The 17,438-nt window shown below is 44.2% G+C and overlaps 1 protein-coding gene across 8 annotated transcripts in view; it reads right to left on the bottom strand.

Annotated features, from left to right (window-relative positions):
* Positions 1 to 17,438, bottom strand: part of ESRRG (estrogen related receptor gamma) — a 579,813-nt gene that overhangs the window by 386,777 nt on the left and 175,598 nt on the right. For 2 of the 8 annotated variants that reach the window (XM_031438382.2, XM_064477286.1), the window contains exon 2: positions 16,326 to 16,417. The exons of 5 other annotated variants lie outside the window; for them this stretch is intronic. The gene's annotated coding sequence lies outside the window, so the exon portion shown is untranslated. Of the gene's footprint in view, positions 1 to 15,512; positions 15,830 to 16,325; positions 16,418 to 17,438 lie in introns of those variants that run through there. One more of the 8 variants, XM_064477287.1, reaches the window with a different exon arrangement.

The following is a 17,438-nucleotide window of genomic DNA, read 5'->3' as shown; positions in this document are numbered from 1 at the left end:
TCCCCCAGTCTTCCCCTCCTTACTGGCTCGCCGCTGCTTCTCGAAGCCTCCAGCACACTGCCTCCATCCCTGCGCACCTCACCAGACACCCACGTGGCTGCTCCCTCCCTGCCTTCAAGCCTTCGCTGAAATGCTGGTTTTTCTTTTCCCTTGTTTGCGGTTGTGACACCTCTTGTTTTCTCTCCATCGCACTGACCATCCTCTAATATAGTAACTACTTTTTTAAAAATTATTGTGTTTATTCTCTTAACTCCTTTCACTGGGATAAACATTTCAAAGGGGCAGGAATTTGTATCGATTTTATTCCCAGCTATATCTCTCCAGCAGAGCCCGGTACTAGAGATGCTCAATAATATTTAAGGATAAGTAGATTTGTTGTCAGGTGTCAGAGAGCTTGTTATCTGTAAGTCACTGAGCACAGTGCCCGGCACACAGCAAGAACTTAGTAAATGACAGCTGTGGACCCTTGACAGTGTCTGATGGGGGTAAGATGACAATCTTTGGAACCCTGAATGGGCAGGTGCTGCTTTTGGCCCATCAACAGTGTGACCAACACGTGGGTTACCCCAGGGCACTGGAAGGACCCTGCTTTATTGTTGGGCCTCACCATGACTCATCCGTGGGCCTTGGGCCCCCCAGTGCCTGCATCTGTAAGACAAACACAGTAACATCTCCCCTCCAGGGGAGAAAGGAGGTCAGGAAAGCTCTGTTTTGTCACTCGTTGTGTGCCATCTGTGATGAAGTGTCCACTGCATGATGTACAACATTTGATCAGAATAAAAATAGGAAGAACCGTAGCTTCTCACATCTGATGATCTTCCTCCCCACTAAAGGCATCTATCTTCCAGCTGGCACTCGCACACCCACCTAAGGAGGTTTCAGCCACAGCCTTTTGTCTTCCGGTTAAAATTAAGCAGGAATGAGGGAAACAGTCAGCCTTTCCTGGGGAAACCTGAGGATGGGGTTTGCCAGTTGGGGCAAATCGTTCTTTTCATCAGGTTAGTAAAATTCAGGGAAGAATGCATGCCTGTCTCCTGCTCATTAACTGGGCAGAATTAACTGCAGCAAGAAGGTTAACAGTTACACAAGTAATTAACACTTCCTTGATTTTCATACTCTAATCCTATGGTTGCAGGATTTCTGCTTTGGTCCCAGAGTCCAGGGGAAGATGAGAGCAAAGGCAATGGAACACGGCTTGGTGGCGGGGCTGGGAGGCCAGGAGGCGGCTCTGGGTTTCCAGCCGCTTCCTGATGAGGCACTGCCATGAATTGGCAGCCGGCACTCTGGTTTTGTAACCATCGGGCGCCATGCAGGTGTTTGACACCCGATCTTCCCTCAGCCCCCACTCCCACCCCTTCACGCCTGCATGCAGCATATTTGGTGTCACTGTTTATTAAAGATAACTAATGCCCTAAGTCTTTATTTACTTCTGTTTATTGCTATTTTAGCAAGAGTCACTGGAGAGTAGCTGTGCTTCTGGTCCACTCGGGTTCTTTAATCACTGTTAGTAGGTAAAATCATCTGTGACAACTAATCCAAAAAGCAGATTATATTTATTTTGGCTACAGTGGCTTGCAATTCGTTAAAATCAACAAAGCCTTTTCATTAGCCCCCTGCTGATGTCCTAAAAACAGACATTTCAAGGGTCTCCAAGCGCTGAGCCACACATATGCAGCAACGCTAATTCTGACAGATTCCCAGTGCCATTCTTAACACAAAATCTTATTAAACTAACAAACAAGAAACAGAACCCTTCTGCTTTCATACAAAGGCTTAATTAACATGCCTAAACTCCAAAATCAAAATCAGAGCCGCAAAGCTTCCTGAATGTGGAAGCAAAACAAACAGAGACTGACTGTATCGTTAGTTAAGCAAGATTTACCAAAAAATTGGGACCTTTAAAAAAAAAATAATGTGGGAAAGGATTAGAAATCAGAACCATGGTGCCTATTTCTAAACAGTTCTGCATGGGCATTCTGGCCTTCACAAGCCGGGATTGTGATTAACTAGACTGTTGATGGAGGCAGCAAATCTACTGAGCAGAGGATCAAGGTCTCATTCCAGGGGTTGCCAGAGGTTAGAAACAGCTGCATCATGTTTAAGGACAACATCATTGCAACAACATTCCAGGCATCTCCCCTCTCCTACCTGCACTCCTGCAAACAGAAACTGCTGCCCTTTCCAGGTGTGTATCTTTTACTTGCTACCATCTGGGTGTCCATCGCAGAGAAGAGAGTCTCTTTAACGCTGCATTAGTTTTTAGGACTCAGTGTCAGAAATGGGGGCATTCCAGGAAAGATGCTCATGGCAGTGACTCAGCCATCACAGTGCCACCAGGCAGCAGCCATAATTAATGAATGTATCAAAAGGTCTACTCAAGGAGCAAAGAAGGTAGACAATGATTTATGTTTACCTAAGGGGAAGATTATTTAGCTTTGCAAGAGCTTTCAGAATGAGGAAGCCCAGAAATATTCAGATATGGCGTGATACCTCTCCAGTCCTGGAGAGAAATTCAAGGAACAGATACACAGATCCAGAGATAAAGGGCAGCGGGGCACAGGCATAGGACAACGCACTCTCTCTGGCAATTTCCCCCTCCACAGCTCGGATTGGAAAGCGGCTGTGATTTCTATATCACCATGCCTGCTACTGAAATGGAATTACTTGTCCGTCCCCCCAGCATAATCCTGAACATTGTCAAGGATGATTACCAGATGATACTTCATGCACTTCTCCATCCTAACATGTGGATTTCCACTGGTGGAAAGGGGAAGCCCAGAGCAGCCCTGGAGAGCAGCGGCTCACTTGGTTCTTCAATTCACAAGGGATGAGTGCGTCAGGCTGCCTCTGAGACTAAAAGGTCCAGTTCATCTCCACGAGGACCTCTGTGCAGCAGCCCCTTCAGCCAGTACTTCCTCTGGTTCATTCGAGGAGCAAAAGAGCTGTCTGTTAGAGCAGATAATAAAATCCAGCCTAGAAGGAAAATCTACATACCAAACTTCTCTCCAATCAGAGTTGGGTCCACGGGGAAAAGGGAGCCACATCTGAGAGACACATTATCATTCTCGCTCGCCATAATTAAAACTATTGTTGCCATGGCAATCCGAAGAGTGTTGCAAATATATGAAAGGATAATGTCCTGGCTCTTTGGTGGTTACAGATATCGTCTGCAGCCCCAGCTTGGGTTTATTTACGGCAGGGCAGAAATGTGGCTTGAACAAACAGCAGAGCAACGCTGGGAGAGGTGAGAAAATCTAAAACTCAATTATGTACCCAAGATACTGTTTTCAGCTGTTCCTCGGCCCCCAGCCTGCCTTCTTCAATAGATAATAAAAGTGCACTCCCTTCCTTATATATATTTACCTCCAGCAGCTCCCCACGGCACGTCCCCAAGCCTCCTGATTGTCTCCTCTATGATCTACCACTATCTAGAGGATTATACTCAAGAAGATTTCCAGGTCATCGCAACAGGTCACTTTTCTAAGCCACCTTATCAGGGAAAAGGAGCCACATGCGGTTCTCAGGCAGGGAAACAAAGAATCCACTTGGTTTTGTGACTTAAACAGGATGGCGAAACAGCCTTTATTACTGTTGTCATAGAAAACATGTTGAGACAAGCAATACAGCAGCAGTCGCCCTGAGGAGTAGTTCAACTTTATGCCTCCTAAGGTTATTCTCAAATAAAAGAGCACACACCCTTCAGTTTTTGTTTGGGGTTCAGTTTTTTTTTTTTTTTAAACAGGCTCCCTCTTTTCCTAGTCCTTTCAAAATGAGCCCGCTGTTCACTATTCATGATCTCCTCGGGACAAAACAATCTGAGCTAAGCAAGAGCGAAAGGCCACAAAAACAACCGCCCTCCCCCGGGCAACCCCGAGATCCGGCGCACCTCCGCCAGCCAGACGCAGGCATGAATGGACCAGTGTTTCCCAGCCGTGCCAGACCCAGAGAGGGCCCTGGGGTGCTGGCTGAAGCACAGAGCGCCAGCCTCCTGCCCCGGGGACTGCCTCAGCAGGTCTGGGCGCATTTGGGAAGCGGCGGTACAGATGAACTGGGCCAGAGGCTCTGAGGGACGCGCCCCAAGTTCCCAACTGAGGAGGGAATTAAATCCAGAGGCAAAGAATCTGAGGAGGTAAGGATCTGTTCTCTGGCCTTTTCTGCGACACAACCAGCTTCCCTCCCAGGAATACTGAGAATACACATGGCACAAAAAAACCAACCAACCAACCAAAAAACCCAGCAACAGCAAAACCCCACAATACGCTCAAAAACCCACCACACAACACACTCCACGTATGTCCTTGTGGCTCTTACACATTTTGAGTCCAAATATCAAATGGTTCTGGTGATGCTAATGTGGCAGAAGAAGGGAGGAGAGGATGCTCTGCTGGGCTTTTATTTTTATTTTTTTCAACTAAAAATAACAGGAGAGAAACCGGCGATTTAAAGCCCAGGAAAGTGAACAAGTTATATGATTTATTTATTTCTTTTGATCGGAGTGGGACATTGCACTTGTGGCAATAGAGTAGAGATCTGGGGAAAAAAAAAAACAACGTATAATGTTTCACTTAATGCTGGGGACAGTAGCTCAAGACGTTGAGAGAAGCGTATAGTATTTCCTCTGGGGGATCTGAAGGTAGCAGCGTAGGGGACAAAAGAGGCCTGGGGAACTGAGGCAGAGATGGGGGCGTTCATCTGGTCACCGAGTGGTCGCAAACAGCGGACTGTCACCAGGCTGGTTGCCCCCTCAGGAAGGAGAGCCCCACGCAGCCCCGGTCTCCGCACTTCATGGACACTCTGTCTCACTGGAATACAGCTTGTTGGGGCATAAGTGTCTACAGAGAAACTCTCAAATAAGCTTTACTCAAAGCCCGGACCCTTAGCTACGGACGGCACCTGCTTCTTTTTAATTCCAAAAGCAATCTGAGCCATAACCCAATAGTTCTGCCCTCTGATAATACAGGAAAATCTAATACTGTTCCTGAGATTTTATAGACATTCCTCTCTTCCTCAGGACATGAATAGTGTATATACCCTCTTCAAAGGCTTGATTTTTCTCTTTTGTAGCAAAATGCCAAGAGCCTATGGGAGAGCGGTGCCTAGGGCAATGTTCCTTTTTTGCTTGGAAGCCACCTGCTAATCACCTGCAAGTAATAACAGACTACAAGGGGGGCGGCCCAGGACTGCCGCTCGCCCCCTTGAAGGGCAAGGGTTAAGTAGAAACAAAGTGTGGGAGGCTTTCTTGGCCTGAGGGGGGCTCTGCAAAGTGACCAGCGAGGACCTCCCTGAGGACGGGATTCAAGGGGCGGAGGAGCAGCCGGTGAAGATCAGAGGCCACTTGAAATGGGCCAACGAGCCAGACTTTGGAAGTAGAAAGAAAAAGCAAATCATACTTCCCAAAAGGTAGCCGAGTGTCGGGGCCAGCAGTATCTGGGAAGGTTCCTTGCTCTGCCTCTAGGCCGAGACATGGAGCTTGACAGGTCTGGCAGGTAAGGGCCCCTCCCATCACGCTGCCCTCAGGGGCACCGCGGTCTTCCACTCCCCGGCAAGGCCAGCGCCGACCCGATGCCGCGTGGTCAGGTGTCCTGACCGGGTAACTAAGGAGAATGCTAGCTGCAGACAGCCTACAACAAAAATCTGGCTGTGCCTACAGGTGTACAGCCGTCCCTCAGTATCCACAGGGGATTTGTCCCAGGACCCCTGCAGATACCAAATCCCTTATATAAAATATATATAAATCTATAAATAAATATACACACACAGGCATAGTAGTTGCATAAAACCTACACACATCCTCCCATCTACTTTAAATCACCTCTAGATTACTTATAATACCTAATACAATGTAAATACTATGTAAAAAGTTGTAAATCCAATGTAAATGCTATGTAAATAGTTGCCGGTGTGTGGCAATTTCAAGTTTTGCTTTTTGGAACTCTCCTGAATTTATTTTTTTGAATATTTTTGACCTACAGTTGGTTGAATGCACGGAGGTAATACCTGTGGATCTGGGGGGAAGGGGGCCAGCTGTACTTCAACCCAAAAGAACGTAGAGCAGACAATTCAAAGGGCATTAAAGGCTTAGAAAACTGTAACTAAGAAGTTGTTAAGGGAAAAAGAGTTTAATCCAGTTCTGATTTTTAACTGAGAAAGAATTCAGGCATGTGAGGGATTTTGATGGTATGAGTATGAAAATTTATTTTCCAGCTACTGAAAAGTCAAGAAGAAGAAGAAAAGGTTTCCAAACTAGTCTAGTTGAAAAGAAAAAAGTCTTGAACATGAGGGATTGGTGCCTAGTGGTGGCTGTGGAAACACTGTCCTCAGACTGTCATGAACTGTGGCAATATACTCACCGATCTTCTAGTCCTGATGGCTCCTCCTACATGAAGACTACAGAATGCCTCGAATTAAGACTTGATTTGCTCTTCCTGCACCCTCACACCTCCCCCCGTGCCCTGTGGAACACCAGTAGACTGTGGCCAAACACCTTTCTGCCCTCCATCCCTCCTCACCTCTTTCCCCAGTTTCTCCTCTCAGATGAAGTCTCATTTTTTTTTCTGTCCCTTCAATTCATCCCGTTCCTCCATCTTGACACCAAGGGAAAGGGAAAAAATGAGTCTCTCTCAAGCCTACTCCTCAATATTTACGATCATTTGAAATGCATGGCACCCATTGCATCACCTTCTTCATATCCAGGCTGCTATGATCCGATTGCTACATTTCCTCTCCCTCCTGCCTCCATCTCCAGGTTCCCGGACATTTTTTTGCAGACTTGACCATGCACATGATGCTTCTTTAATCTCTCCTTCCTCCCCTGCTTGAATCCACTATCCTCTGCACCACTGAGCATCCCCTGGGCTACTAGATTACATGATAGATGATGTATCTCAAGATTTAAAACACTGTTCTCCTGTGACAACAACCCAAATGTCCATCAGTGAATGAATGGAGAAATAAAATGAGGTGGAAAATACAATGGAATAGTATTCAGTTTTACAAGGAGTAGGATTCTGACACATACTACAACATGGATGAACTTTACAAACATTATGTGGAATGAAAGATGCCAGACAATGTTATATGATTCCACTTGTATGAGGTATTTAGCATAATCCAATTCATGGGGTCAGAAAGTAGACTGGCAGATACTAGGGGCTGGGGGAGGCGAGTACGGGGAGTTACTGTTTAATGAACACAGAGTTTCACAGTTTGAGATGATGAAAGGTTCGAGGGACGGGCAGTCGTGATGATGACTGCACAATAATGTGAATGTACTTAACGCCAATGAAATAGACAAAAGACTAGAAAAAAAATAAATAACCACTGGTCTTCCAAATCTGCATTTGAATGTTCAAGTCACACTGAAATCAACCTGACTGTACATAGTTTCAGAAGAAGCTGGGCAGGCTCTGTCAATAAGTGGTGGTGACAATTTGTCACTTAAATTTATGGTTTCCTCTTTCCCTCCTTTGCTCACTCAAGACATACTGACTGGGCAACTTCTCTCTGACTGGTACCGTGCTGGAAGAAGAGATTGAACAGAACTCACAAGCTAGAAGAGGAAAGGGGCAGTCAAGAAGAAACGATTTGCCCCATACATGTTAAGAAGTAGGAGAGAAACTCTCAGAAGCATGTTGGGAAAGGCTTACGTAGTGTGTGGGAGAGGAGAAAGGCAGGATGCTCTGAGGATGCTTTTAAGCTGAGACCCGGATGTCGAATGGGAGTTAGGTAAAGAAGAGAAGCCTATTCCAGATGGAGGGAACTGTAGAGACGAATGAGAAAGAACGTCAGGCTTAGGGGATGGAAAGCAAACTGGCTTGGCTGGAGCTGAGAGAGACAGAGCAGAGAGGCAGGGGATGAGGCCTGAAAAGCAGGCAGAGAGCAGACCCTGGGGGGCCTATGGGATGACCTGAAGCATCCTAGATAGTTCTTCCCAAAGACCAAATGCGAATATTGCACCAGGTCTCCTTCCTGACTTGGAATGCTCTCCAACTGTAGAGGGGTTGAATCTGTGATCCCTTCCCAGATTGTGACCCTTGCCTGCTAGGCTATCATCCTCCTGAGAAACTGCCTGATTCCCCCATCCCAGAGCACCGCTCAACACCTCCCCACCCACACATATCACTCTGACGTCACTCAAATTATTAGGCACCACATGATTTCACCGGCTAGCTTTCCTCTCCAAGTCCGGGTCAACATTCTCACCGCTGTCCTCCCTTCACAGACATTCTGCCAAGTTTATTATGTAATCTTCCTCTCTGACTCACATCCCCTCTGAAGAACCTTTCTCTGACTCACTTCTCCCTGTTAGCAAGCATCTTTCTTTTTCTCCTGCATCTTTAAACTTTCTTCTCACCCCTTTCTTTCTGCTTTAGATCATCTCAGCTCTCTTTTGTATCCACGATGCTCTTTGGTCACCAAATATGAAGGAAGATGTGAGTGTGGCTCATCGTCCATTCATTCCGTTTACCATCAACTTGGCCTCCACCACGACTACAAGGTAATCCATTTACTCGTCCCCTGGGCATCCCTGGGCTCACTGCCTTCTGAGGCTTATTTAGAAGCACTGTCTCCTAAAGTTCCTATCCTCTATCTTCAGGAAATGACTTTACCTTCTGACTATTTATTCAGTAGGCACCCTCACCTCTCATCTGTCCTTGCCTTTGCTGTCCATGAATCTATTTCCATAGATAGGTTTGGTCTTCCAGCCTTTTTTAGGGAGGATAGAACTTCACCATGTTAAAGTCCTGAGACCTGCCAAGAAGTGCTAAGACATGGTTCTTGCCCTTCTGGAAACTTTGAAACATGCAGGACTGTATCATCATGCTTTGTTGTTCTAGGAGGAGTCCTAAGTGGCACCAGTGCACATTTTAACATTCAGTTTTCTTCTAGTTGAAGAGGTCAGGGAAGGCTGCAGGAAGGAGGTGAAGTTCACACTGAGCCTTGAAGGACGAGTGGGATCCCAGGAGACCTGACAAAGAGTGCCGGAGAGCACCCCCACATAGAAGGCACAGTACGCAGGAAGCGTGGGGGTGCACATGCAGGTTTAAGATACAGCTGACGATGTAACGTTGCATTAGTTCTGGGTGTACAACATATGGATGTGACGCTTGTGTCTACTGTGAAATCTGGTTATGCTTTTCAAAGCGAAGAGTGGAAGAGTGCAGTGTGCTGCGTGTGATGAGATAATGATGCAGAGATTAAACCGCCAAGTCAGTCAGGAAGGACCTCGTTAGAGATCCTGGGACCGTGTTCTGCAGTGGTCTGCAGTGAGGCTTGAAAGTGGAGAGGCTGGAGGCCAAGTTCAGTGAGGAGGTATCTGTCACCAGCTGGCCCCAAAGTGACTGGAGGAAGGCACATGGAGACTAAAGATGGCATGCACACCCCCCCAGTCTTCAACAAGAACCCCTCCCTCTCCATCCCATCTCTACTACTTTTGGGGAGAGGGGCTTCTTATCTCGATTGACCTATTAGTTAATTTAATCCCACTTGCAGAGTTTTCTTTCCTTCAGCTTAAAATTCCTTTTTCTGACCATAAAAGGAATACTTATTCTTTGTGGGGATTTTGAAAATGTCAGGAAAACAGTTCTTCCTTCATATTAAAAATGCTTTCCTGGGACCCACCCCGAGAGCCCACGGGGCCTCTCTTTCCCTGCTCTGCAAAACTTCCTGACGTCCCCAAGTTTTCAAGTCTCTCTTGACTTGCTGTTTCCCTCAGCTGGAAACCCTCCCTTCCCCTGATGCCTGAGCCTTAAAGGTTCCGCTCAGGTGTCAACCCGTCATGAAGCCCAGCTGCACCCCCGCTCCCCTCTCCCCAGTGTCCGAAGAGCCCTGCTCCGGGTCCCACGGCACCTGGGCTGCCCCCAGAGCACGAACCTGACAAAGCGGAACTACTCGCTCTCTGCAGCCGTCTTCCCAACTAGTCTGTGAACTGTGGGCCTCAAGGATTATGTTGAAAACACATAACAAATTTAGAATAAAATAAATGTCGCTTTTCTTTCTTTTGGAGAAGGATCCAATCTCAGCAAGATGAGAAAACACGAAGCCACAAAAAAATCCAAATAAACATAGCTGACTACTTATCCTCCATGAAAGACAATCAAAAGCAAAACAAAAAGGTAAAATAAAACAGTGAAAGATCCTTGTAACGCATTTAAGAGTAAAGGGGGTTAGTAGTCTTAGTGAGCAAGAAGTTACAACCAATAAGGAAAATGGTGACGATATTCATAGAAAAACATTGTCAAGAGAATATGAAAATTCACTAAAAAAGATACAAATGACCAGTCAAAATTATAAAAGGTGCTTGGCTTCATTTATAATTGTTAAAATGCAAGTTGAAATAACTACAAAGCAGCACTTCTCAAATGGCAAAAAAATGGAAAGTCTGATAATAAGTATGGCTAACCAGGAAATGGATAGTCGTACAATGTTGGTACAAGCGTTAATTTATGTGATTTTGTATTGGTTTATAACACTATATAAATTGTACGTGTATAATTTATGCACCTTTTTAACGATCCACTAACGTTTCTTATAAAATTGAAAACGTAGCTAGACGTTGGCTCAGCAGTCTTATTCTAGGTGTCTATCCTACAGAAATAAGAACACAAGAATTAAAAAAAATGTACATAGCTTTATTGGAAGCAAAAAATGTGAAAGGGTTAAATGTGTATCAATAAGGGAATATTTTATGATATGTCCGTCTAAGGGGGTACTATGTACCCCTGAAAAGAATACATACGTTAACAAGTAAATTGCAGACCTATGTGTGGCATGGTTGCATGTTTTTAGTTGAAAATGAAACTAGTTAGAGAGGTGTCTCTAGAAACATTGGAATATGTAGGAAAAGCTATTAACAAAATGTGAATAGTGACCATGGGTGTGCATGGCAAAGGATGATCATACTTCTGTCTTTTCTCCCTCCACAAAATACTTTTTAACTTTGCCATATGTCTCTTTATCCTCAGCACTTAGCATCCCTCACTGTAGGTGCTCAGTCAGTGCTGGGTAAAGAGAATCCTTTCCCAACCATCATGAACACTTAGAAGTCTTCCAGTTTTGTCCATCTGAAAGTCCAGCCTGGACCATACGTCACCGTTTGCTGGTTATATCTGTTTCCAGCCTAATTATTAACACCCACCCCCTCTTCATTCACAAAGTGATTCAGTTTGGATGATAAATTATACACTCGCCATTTAATTAGCTACTTCCTCCCAAACTCTCCTTCCTTATTTTCACGACACTGTTCTTTATGCCTCTCATCGTCCCCATCCCTTTCCACTGGCTCATGCTCTCATTCACTGGCTCTTTTTCTTGCTTTTTCTTCCTGAAGTTTAGTTTTCCTTAAGGCTCTTCTGTCTCTGCTTAATCCCTGTGATGATCAACCTCTTCTCACGACCACACGCAAGGACTGTCTCTGGTTTGGGCATCACTCCTTTTCCAGGAAGCTATGGGAGCCACATCACTTAGATCCCCCACAGCTCCAATCCTCACTGCCTACAACTGAGAGAGTCCCCACCTCCTGCCTAAATGATGCCACTCTTAGTCCAGTTTCTCAGAGATGCTTCAGGGGGCGGGGTTATGCTGGTTGTCATTTTCTCCACCCAGCAGCAAGACAGCAAAGCACACTCCAGAGTGGGACCACCCGCCCTCGGATCCCAGCTCCTCTACTTGGCCCAGCTGTCAATGTCTCTGTACCTCAACTTCCCCATCTTCACGATGGGATAACAGCAACCACTTCATAGGGCTGTTTCCAGGAGTTAATGATTTATTATACTGAAAGCCATATATTACTGATATATTATATTTCAATATACTATATTGAAATATATAATGATATATTATATTGAAATGTATTTATTACATTAAAAAGTGCAGGGCACATAGAAAGTATTATAGAAGTGTAAGCTGTTACTCTATTTTCCAAAGTTTCTATTGTGGTCATAGACTATAATAGTAATAAGAAGTCTTGAAAATTGTCAATGGCTCCCAGTAATTTCTAAATCAACTGCAACCATTTGTCTGACTTAATGTCTTGCTCCTCATCGAGATGAAACAGTTCTAACTTAACCCAACCTTTTGACAGCTTTTTGTACTTCTTCAGCCATACCCCCCCACTCCCAGGGTTGGTCTGGGAAATTTTAAGAACTGGCTCTCAAAAAAAAAGCTCCAGTTTTAGCATTTACCAATTTCCATGGTATAAAAATTCCCATCGTGGCTGCTTCCAAGCCCGCAACAGGACATCGCGGAACAAGGAGCTCTTAGGAAATGTGCATCATTACATAGTGTTCCCACCTTCCAGACACAGTAGACGGGCCTCAGGAGCACAGGGAACAGCAATGTAGTGGGGAAGGAATTAGGAGGGGCTAAGTTTTGAATATTTATTACTTTTGTTTTTAAGATAATTGATTTACTGTGAGTTTATGTAATTCAAGTTTTCATAACATTTCATGAAAGCTGGCTCACAAAATACCTAGCAATGTAATAATATGAGCAGGTTCCAGACACTGGCGAGCCCCCTCCCTCTGGCATCTCCCTTGGACTCCAGCTTTGCCTCCCTCCTGAGCTGGTCCTCCCTGCTTCCTCCACTGAGCCCTGGCCAACCTCTCCTTACAGGGCAGCATCGGTGACAGCACCCCACGGGTCCTTCTCTTGCCCAGTGCCGCCAGCACTTTTAAGGAATCCTATACAGTCAGCACTCCAGTATGCGTATTTGATTAACCTTCTCACTGACTATTTCGTGTCTCATCCTTTCTCCTACTCCCAATTCGATCCTATTTGTTTTATACCAGTGACTATCAACAGAGGAAAAGGATGGGGACTGCAGGTTTGAGGATCATCTGAGAATCTGGGTACCTTTTCCAAGCTCCTCCTTCTCCCAGACAATTGATGCTGAAATTTCATCTCCAATGTCTACCTCACTTATGTTAGAGAACCACTATTTTATATCTGCAAATAGCATAACAAATGTCTGGCACACAGTAAGCACTCAGGAATTGCTTGTAAATTGAAGAGATCAGATATTTTAGTAGAAAGACAAATTCTATTAATTCATTTAATAGCTAGCTAAAAATCTGGATTCCTTGTCAAGGCAGGTTTTTGGTTTCTTAGTCCTGGTAGTTGGACTGAGGTATAATGGTGAGAAAACGGGTTAACACAGGGTGTTCTTTCTTATAAAGGAAATGAAATAAACACCCTTTATTAGAAACCTGAAGCACAAGCCCATTTCCACGAAGAGGGTCAAGTGGTTGATGCCTTTATTAACGTGAAAGTACCAGAAATTCCTGCTGTCACGTTCTTAAAGACCTTGGGGACGTGTAAGCGTGAGCATGTGCGCGCACGCGCACACACACAGACGCACGCGAGTGCAGGCGTGAGTATAAATATATGCAAAACACTTTTAAACTCCAAGTGTGATGGCTATGAGCTAACTTCATCAGAAATGATAGTTTTTAGAGATCAAATTGTTCTACCCCTACTTACTTTGAATTAGCATCATAATTAACTTGTCTCTCATGACCCTCAACAACAACAACAAAGCCAGAGAGAGCTAACGGTCTTCGTGCTCCCGTGGAAATTTTGGCTTACTCAACAAGGGCCAAAGATGAGCGCCAGCGATAAAGCATGAAACCCACATTTCCGAACCAGAATTGCCACGTCACATCCTTTCCGAAACCAGAGGAGGGATTTCAGATTATCATGTGTCCAAATCCATTTGGACTCTCTGGGCACACACCCACTGGCAGAAGTTTCCTGAGAGGCATTCTCAAGCCCGTCTGAAACAGCCACCCTGTAAAGAAGTGGGTCTTTCTATTTTAACTGTACTTGCATTTGCCCCAAGAAAGAAGAGTATTTTTCAGGCAGTCTGTTTAGGAAAGAAAAAAACTCAAAATGTTTGCCCCACTTTGCCAGCAGTAAGCTTTCTGCTAATGCTTAGTCATAAATAAATAGCATCGACAAAGACATTAAAGATGGAAACAATAAAAATACTCAGGATGCGCAGAAACAAGATTGCCATGATATTGTCTCTGTTTGCAAAAAAAGGTATTAAAATAACAATGATACAAAAATCGACTCGAACCATTATTGTCTTTCAAGGGAGGGGAAAGTTTGCTCCCAGACTTCCTAAGATGAGTGTCTTAAAGGTTTCATCGATTAGTTGATAAGTTTCCCGGTCAATGATTAGTCGATTAGTCAGAAGGGTTTGAATTAGTTACTAGAGCAACTGCCTCCCATGAATAAAAGGCGGGAGTGTCCTCTCTCCCACCCTCGGTGACAGATGATATCTGTTTTCTCCTGTGAGTTTGAATTTAAGAGCCACTGAAGCTCAGCCACAGTATATTCTGGCTCAAATGAGCTGAAAATTGCATTCAATTTGAATTTCAAAAATGGAAGGGAAGAAGAGGGGGGAAAAAAACCCTCAGCACCCATCAAGTCCCCACACTTTTCAACTACTTCCTGCTGCTTAGCTTCATTCCGCCAGGCTGGGGACCTGAAACCAGGATGCACTGCGGGGCAAAGAGCATCGCTGGATTCCTGCCCAGTCTGAGTTTAAAAATAAGCTTTTAATAGTCAGGATCAAAGCAAACCTCACTTGGACGCACATGCATAATGCAGACTGAGACCCACCAAAGAAATAGATTTATCTTTTCCAAACTCAAACTGGCCTGCTTTTTTTTTTTTTTTTTTCTTATGTACTTTGGAGGTGATAAAGGTGAAGGTGTTTTCCCTGGGAAACTCTAGGAAAGCAAATTCTTTTCTAAATTACGATTAATTCCTCTTCAGCTCGCTTAAGACCCTCATTCTGAGTTGCTTGATTTCTCCCCTTCCCCTGCCTCACATTACAAAGCAGGTGTGTTCTTGAAAAGTTGAGTGAGCGGACATTGATTTTTCCAATCAAATCATATTTTAAATGCTCTTAGAGAGTTAGTTATCTAAAGGAATCTTGCGATAAATTATTTTATAAAACCAAGCCATTTTTAGAGCACAAATACTGGTGCCTTCGTGCAGACACGATAAGTATGAATTTGAAGCAATTTCCAGTTTTCTTAAAGCAGGGCACACCTGCACTTTCGAGGAAGCACCGATTAAGTACTAGCAATAATTACAACTAAACTGATGTCACACAAAACAACAGATGATAGCCCAGAATCATGTAACTGAATGATCTGGGGCCAGAACTCCATTCCATGATGCTTTGAGCTGAAGGAGCAGAGAGAAAACCAAACCTTTCACACACAGAAACATATTCTGCCCTTGCCTAAATTATTCTCCATTTGCAAATTAAGCAACTCGGGTATCATGAAAAAGGTAATTCAACTCTTAAACACTATTTTCCACACTGAAGCAGGAATCTGCTGAATGCTATTCAGAAAACCTGACTGACTCCAGAGGGTTCAGTAGCAGGCAGGGTGGAGGGACTTCACAGGCAGCGAGCAAGCAGGATTTCCTGCAGCCCTGCTCTGCCCAGGCACTGCAGAGGGAACCTGGGGTGATGGATGACTCACTGAGCTTACCTTGGAGGAAGGAACCTTGGAGGGGAGTGGTTTGCCGTTTTTCCTGAGCTGTGAACCTGTTCGAGAGCCTGATGGGAGCACAGACCCTTTCCAAATTAAGAATCCCTCCAAACTATGATCCTCATATGATGCTCATGAGCACGGTGGTTCATGGATCCAAGTGGAAGACCTGGGTTCAGAAGACCAACTGAGTAACTGACAGTAGGCTAGAAAAGTAGGCGTTACATGATTCTCCTTTAAAAGCAGAGTGAAGGAGACTTAACATCAAGATACATTTAGAAAGAACCAGGCATCCAGTTGGTAGCTGACAGCATGCCAAGAACTTTTAGTAAGTTCACTGGAGGTAGAATTAAAAAGAGAAGGCTTTCTCTCTTAAGTATAGGACAGAAAGAACAATAATATCTTCTCACGCACCGCCAAAAGACAAGAATCAAGAAATAGTCTGACGCTGACAACAGTGACTTAATGGCCAATATAGGGAAAAAATCGAAACAGGAGGCAATCTTTCATAAAGAACCATGTGATCCTTGCAACACACACTCCATAAAGTCCCATTTGTTAGAATATCCCAGAAAATAAAATGCTTTAAAAGCTTGAAACATGATGGGTTTGTTTGTTTGTTTGTTTGTTTGTTTGCATTTTCAAAGACAGAATGAAGGAAACATGGGAGCCACTTCACGTACTAATAAAATCCTTGCCGGACCCTGGGAATAGGCGAAGATGTCATGAGGCCACTTAGCCCTTTAGCGTGTATCACAGTCTGTAAGTTTTAAATGAGCATCAACGTCTCCTATCTTGTAGGGAATGGCTTACCTTTCAAACTGCAACAATGTTAGCGTAGGATTTTTTCCTTACATCTTCATAATTTAATATTGTTTCGTTGATGAGCCAGTAAATTGTCAGCTCTATTCATTTATGTGACGTGAGCAAGGATCCAACCCAAAAAAGGAAAAAAAAAAAAAAAAAAGTGAGGTCAATTTCCTTGGCTGCTGCATTTAATAAAAATCTCCCAGGCAAGAGAGTTAAGTGCACATTAACAGCGATGACTTGCACGCACTGCCTTCCGCGAGTCTTTGATTTCCCTGTGTATATACTCGGGGCTGCATTAATGCTCACACTTAGGTACAATCCTCATTTCTTATTTTAAATTTTCTTCCTTCTCAGCTTTATCAGATTTATTAATCTGCTCCTCTCCTGTTTATAGCGAATGCTCTGGTTGAGGTTTCAAAGCATTTTCCATTATAACACCCAGTTATAACTTTCAGGAAAGGAAAAATTGAGGGACTTTCAACTTATTTCACGTTGGTCTCAAAATATATGAATTTTTCCACATAGGAGGGGTCTGCTTCTTATTTCTCTTATCCTCAAAAAAAAAAAAAAAAAAAAAAAGATAAAAGGAAGCAGGTTGAGAAGTACAAATCTCCTGACTGGAAAAACTCAAAGCTTCAGTTTTAAAGCAGCCCACAGTGGGTTTGCACCAAACATGCTCTTTTTCAAAAATGCTGTTTTAGGTAGACTGTCCATCCGAGGAAACAATTAGATGGAACCTCATGAAATTGCCAATATTCTACCGATCTTGACCTACCAGAATGGCAAACCCTTACGATTTAACTTAATACCTCTCCGATCTTTACTCTCAGAAAACACAAAACTGTTCAGAACAACACAGTGGCCCCTTGGGATACCCAGGGGAATTCTGTGCTGGACTTGCAGCTCAAGGAAGGGAGAAGGGGAAGAAAAGAAGGCTGTGGCCACTGGAAAACTGAAAGGCGCCTAACAATTTGTTTGGCGTCCACTCTTCTGCAGTTTGTTCCGTAAAAGATGTGGGAAAACTCATTAATCCAATGGCACCAGGCCATTTTCCATCACACCCCTGGAGGCAGGAACGTGGAAACTGTAGACTTTGGGGAGTGAACACTTCAAAGA

Source organism: Camelus dromedarius, chromosome 21 (genome assembly GCF_036321535.1).
Source record: "Camelus dromedarius isolate mCamDro1 chromosome 21, mCamDro1.pat, whole genome shotgun sequence".
Lineage (NCBI taxonomy): Eukaryota > Metazoa > Chordata > Mammalia > Artiodactyla > Camelidae > Camelus > Camelus dromedarius.
This window is presented reverse-complemented; position numbering and strand designations above follow the sequence as displayed.